Source organism: Psammomys obesus, unplaced genomic scaffold (assembly GCF_907164565.1).
Source record: "Psammomys obesus unplaced genomic scaffold, mPsaObe1.curated_primary_1811, whole genome shotgun sequence".
NCBI classification, from domain to species: domain Eukaryota; kingdom Metazoa; phylum Chordata; class Mammalia; order Rodentia; family Muridae; genus Psammomys; species Psammomys obesus.
In genome coordinates, this window is record NW_026592666.1 from 7,946,520 (window position 1) to 7,952,523 (window position 6,004).

Here is a 6,004-nt window from a genome sequence, read left to right on the forward strand (position 1 = left end):
TGCTAGGATCATAGGCATATAGTATCACACTCAGCTAAAGAATGATTTCTCCAAGGAGGGCTTGTTTTTTGTTTGTTTGTTCATTTTTGGGGTGTGTGTGTGTGTGTGTGTGTGTGTGTGTGTGTGTGTGTATTCTGAGACTGAACCTGGGATCTCACAATGGGCAAGCACACTACCACCACTTTTGCCTCTAGGCCCTCTCTGTGTGATTTTTTTTTTCCAGTGATTTGGTAACAAAATATCATTGACTGGGTGACATTAAATACCACAGCTTAAGCCCTACAGTTCTAGAGGGTGAAGGAAAGGTGTCAGGGGATCTGGTCACTCTTCATGAGTGACACAGAACCCTCTCCTCACTATGGCTTCATGTAGCATAAACTTCCCCTCCATTTGAGGACACCTGTCACCATGCATTGGGGTCCTCTCAGTGGCGTCACTTTGAGTCACCTCTAGTAAGGCCTTTTCTCTGAAGACAGCCATATACTGAAATAATGTAGGCACAGTTAGAGTACTAATTGTGAGGGACACAATCCTCCTCAACAAATACCCAACACCCTACACCATCTACTATGCTTGGGGCATGGCAGTGCACTCCTAGAGGCAGAGGCAGGTGGATCTCTGTGAGTTCAAGACCAGCTTACAGAGTGAGTTCCAGCATAACCAGACTACAAAAAAAAGAACAAAAACCATTGTGTTTGTATCCATTTTCTCAGGAAAGAAACTGCCTGTTCCCCTAAGTTAAGGTTTTAGTTATTATTTACTGTCAACAAAGGGTCTCTCCTTGGGAACTTCTTTTCTTCTTGAAGAGAAGAAAGAATGTATCATCCTATCATCTGGATTTCTAAATGTTTCTTTTTTTTTTTTATTCTTTCTTTCTTTTTCTTTTTTTTTTTTCTTTTCTTTTTTTTTTTTGAGAAACATTTTTTAAATGGTAAAGCTTAATCAGGACTGGCATGGAGTCAAAGCAGCAGAGACAGCTGGGTGACCCCATGGAGCCTCACATGGTAAAGATGATGAGGAAGGTGACCATCAAAAAGAAGAGCCCCATGGTCTCAGACAGGGTAAAGCCCAGGATGGCTTAGGAGAAGCCCTGCTGCTTAACAATTGGCTATGCCAATTATGTTTGGCTATAACAAACACTGTGAATGCCAGCCTCTGGTCCAGCAAACCCCAACTGTGGCGGCCCTAGCACCAAAAAATTTGGCTGCTGTGTCAATGTCCCAGGAAAGAACACTGGTCTGGAATTCCTGTCTGGCCACCTGGAGAGGGGAGCTGCTGTTTAGATGGGGCCTCTGGCCTGCTCAGGAGGGAGGTAGACATGGGCCTGATTAGACCCCTGGTACAGGAGCAATCAGAACTGGAGAGACAAGCAGTGCCTTGGTGCTCTGCGTTTTCCAATCTCCCAGCTTTAGCCCTTGGTCTCAGGGCTCAGCTCTCTAAGTGTTTCTTTCACAGCCTGTGAGAAGCTAGGCTAGGGGAACAGGCCTGTACCCCCAGGTTCAGGAGGCAGAGGTAGGAGGATCTGGGAGTTCAAGGCCATTACATAGTGAATTCCAGGCTAACTCAGGCTATCTAATAAGACCCTGTCTGGGAGTGAAGAGGGATAGAGGCAGGGAAAGAAGAGGGAGAGGGGAAGGGAGAAAGATTATGTCAGCCTGGTGATGCAGACCTATCGTTCCAGGTACTGGGAAGCTGGAAAAGATCACAGCCTTGGAGATTTAGTGAGAACATGTCTCCAAATAGAAAATAAAAAGAGCTGCGGGGCCAAATGGGATGGCTCAGTAGGTGAAAGCACTTTGTTTCCTGAAGAGCTGAGTTCAGTCCTCAGGATCTACATGATTGGAAGGAGAGAACCCATTCTCAAGTTACCCTCTAACTTCCATACAGGTGCCAAGGCACATATATGTGCACACACAAATAAATAAGTATGTAAATAATTAAGTAAAGGTAATAATAAACATTTTACAAGAGTGAGCTGAGAATGCAGCTCAGTTGCGAGCAAAGCCTTTGCATGCCCGATGCAACAAGACAAAACAGAGGCTCAAGCTTGGTGTGTGTACCACATGCACATCTGACATTAATAAGTGTGTACATTCTTATCCCTGGGGAAAGGCAGTGGGGGTGGGGAGCAGGAGGGCTGTGGCCAGGACCTATGGCGGACAGCCCTGAGCTGGGGAAGGCAGCCTTTTCTCCGGCCTCCCCTAGTCCACGTTCTCCCACACCCAGGACACAGCGCCATCTACAGGAGCCTCCTTGCTGTCAGCACACAGGCTTGCTTTTAGCTTTTTTTTCTCTCTCTCTCCCTGAAACAAGCGTTGCTTTTATCCTTTCCAAACACATTCCAGACCTCGTTAATGGGAAATGGATTTCTTCTGATGGATCAAACCCCAATTCTCTAACATAAAATCTGATAACACAAAGCATAGCAAAGCACAGCCACCCAGCGGCTGTCGCCTCTGCTGACTTATCCCTCCTGTGTAATTTCCCTAGGCTGCTGGAAGAGACAGAAAATATTAACAATTAGTTTTTCTTTATGCTTATTTATCACCCCAAGATAATGCTTGAGTGGACATGAAGTACTTAAGCATTATTATAATTCATTTTTAATCACCAGCTCCTAACGAACAAAGACACAATAATCCCTCCCATTAAAAAAAAAAAAAAAAAAAAAAAAAAAGGCAGCTGGGTGCAATGGTGCTTGCCTGTAATCCCAGCACTCTGGGAAGCAGAGGTAGGTGGGTCTCTGTGAGTCTGAGGCCATCCTGTTGACAAGGTGAGTCCCAAACAGCCAACATTACAAAGAGAAGTCCTGTTTTGAAAAAATACATACATACATACATACATACACACATACATACACACACACACACACACACACACACACACACACACACACACATATATATATATATATATGGGAAACCACTGATGCTAACTCAGAAAAATAGATGTAGGACTAGAAGGTGCTTCCCCAAATAATGTCTCTATTTATTTCCTCAAATAACACACTTGTTTGTGTATTTATTTGTTTAGGGTGTCATGAACTCCAGACTGGCCTCAAGCTCACAGTGGAGCTGAAGACAATGTTGAATTTCTAATCTTGCCACCTTTCTGAGTGCTGGAATTGCAGGCGTGTTCCACCATGTCCTCTTTGGATGAAACCTATCCTGCATACTAAGCCAGTACTCTGCTAACTGAGCCACGTCCTCAGCCTCTCCAAGAAAGTTTTTTTTGAAATGATGAGGGAATGTCCATCCAATATTACTAGTACACTGGCCTTGTCCACTGAGGTACAATGACTTGGAATATAGGCAGGAGACAGAGAGAAGAGGGAAACGTCAAGCCAAGGAGGCAGAAGCTCAGGTGACGCTCAGCTAGCAAGATAGGCAAGATAACAGGCATTCCTTTTGTATAATAAAATACCTGAGCATGGGTATTGAATAAAGAAAAGAATGTTCCATGGCTTAAAGTTTTGAGGTAAAATTTCCAAGGAAATGACTTTATCTGTTCAGTTTCTGTCAAGCACCCTGGCTATATCACATCAAAGAGACACAAGAGAACAGCTAAATGCAGAGAAGACCAAGTTCACGGGACAGTTTTGCTTTGTAAAAGCCCACAGAACGCACCAGGGTTCAGGGAGAACACATTAGTTCTATCTGAGGGCCACACCCCAGTGAGTTTCCACCTTCTACTGTACCCCACCTCTTCAAGCTTTCACCAACTCTCAGCATCACCATCTGGGGACAAAACTCTTGGGGAACACACAAACTCCAATCAGAATGCAAAAGAAAGGAGAAAGGGCAAGACAGGCCCAGAGTGTGCCACCATCCAATCTGAATAAAAATCTCTCAGTTCAGCCCTAGGGAAGTGCCAAAGTCAACTTCCTCCTTCAGAAGAGGGGACCTCACTGACCTTTGGTGAAGGGGCCACAGCTTAAGGGGTCCAGGAAAACCTCGACGGCTTACTTGTTCCTAGCTGTTGCTTACCTTGTCTCTCCAATGAGGGGCTTCTACCAAAGATGAAGAGCGGCAGAGCTTGGCTGAGTCACACATCCTTAAGACTCTTGGTGGCTTGGCTCGCCCCGTGGCTTAACATGTTAATGCTTGTTGCCAGTATTGGAACAACTGCCTGTACTCACTACGTTTCTGTGACAAAATACCTGAGGAAGAGGTTATTCTGGCTTTCAGTTTCAGGGGATACATTCTATCATGGCAGGGAAGGTGTGGCAATGGGAAAGGAAAGCCGTCTTATTATACTAAATATACAGTCAGAAAGAAGAGACAAAACAGGAAGTAGGCCCATCCTCAGTGATCCACTTCCTTCAGCAAGGCCCTACTTCCTGAAGATTCCAGGAACTTTCCAAGGAGCACCACCAGCTGAGGAGAGAGTATTCAAACACCTAAGCCCATGAAAACGTTTCACAATCAATTCATAATACTAAGATACTTCTCATAAAATTGCAGAGTTGTGCTTTCTTTTGAAAAAGGAAAGGAAAATCGGAGGAGCATAATTCAACCTAGTCCTTTGAAGGCGACACCAGACTTAGTACAAGCCACATTCAGTTATGCGAGCCTGGCTTCTAAACTAACTCCCCTTTGTCTTTACTGCCAACAACTCAGGTAGCCTTTTATTCAACCCCTACTTATACCATCTCTCAGTTACACATATTTTGTAGTAATCAGGGATCAGAAAGAGAGAAATGAAACCAAATCCACCGAAGCCTACCTCAGCCAGCATAACCACTGTGTAATTAGTGCTCATGGATATGAGTAACTCATTCATCTGTAAGGAAACCAACCTCAGTGACATTTGTGACATGTTACAGAGTAATTGAATGTTTGGTGTGGAATGAGGTGAACCAACTGTAAGAAATGTCATTTTATGATAACAGTCCCTTTTGCTAGAAAGCACTGTGTCTGCAAACCCAGCTATTCCAGTCACAATGGGAGTTAATGCATTCCCTGGTCATTGGTATTCAGAATATGACTTGTTCCTTTTCTCATTGCCCTGCCATGACAGAAGACCAGACCAAAAGCAGCTTAGGGAAGGAAAGGAGGTTATTTTGGCTCATGGTTTGAGGGGGTACAGTGGTGAGGATGGCATGGAGATGAGAGTATAAAGTGGCTAGGTAGATTGTACCTCCAGTCAGGAAGCAAGCAAAGGAAGCTAAGAACTGCTTTCTTTGTGGGTTTTTTGTTTTGTTTTGTTTTTTGGGGGCTTTTTGCTTTGTTTTATTTTGTTTTGTTTTCGCTTTGCTTTCCTTTTTTTCAGCCCAGGACCCAGCCTATGCAGTATACAGTCAACTAAGCATCACCTGACTGATCTGGATCCTAACAGTCAATTGCTTCAGCACATAAACCCATCATTGGAGCACATTGGTGCTGTCTGCTCTGTGAGAAAGCTTACCTAAAGCTGTGTCCTAACACAGATCCATGGCTGGGACAGACACTCTTGGTGGCTCCACAAGTGGAGCATGGACTTTGCTGAGGTACTGTGCCTAGCACAGGAGTAGCTGCAAGAGATGAGACACAGCTGTGCTGTGTGTCATAGGTGCCACAGTCCAGTTTGATGGACAATCATGGTCTCAACTTCCCAGGCACCTACAATGACTAATGGAACTAGTTTGCTGTTTCCTAATCTTAAATGGAGATGCCATTGATCAAACCAGGTGTTTAATTTTGTAAATCATATTTTGTTGAAATCCTGATCCCAAGTACAGACTGTAACTTCATTTGAAGACAGGACCTTTGAAGAGGTAATTAGGGCATGGTTGGCAGAGAGGTGGCACAAAGCCCTGGATTTGAACTCCCAGCACCACATAAACTAGGCATGCTAGTGCAAACCTACAATCCCAACACTAGGGAAATAGAGGCAGGAGGATCAGGAGTTCAAGATCATTCTCAACTACCCAGTGCTCTCCAAGCCAAGATGAGCTATATGAGACACTGTTTAAAAAGTAGAGCCAGTCTGGAGAGCACAGTTCTGAAAACTGGCTGAGGAGTGC

The 6,004-nt window shown here is 44.4% G+C and overlaps 1 pseudogene; it reads right to left on the reverse strand.

Moving 5' to 3' along the window:
* Positions 1 to 997: 997 nt before the first annotated feature.
* LOC129682472 (ATP synthase F(0) complex subunit C1, mitochondrial-like) lies at positions 998 to 4,052 on the reverse strand (annotated as a pseudogene).
* Between the last annotated feature and the right edge of the window lie 1,952 nt (positions 4,053 to 6,004).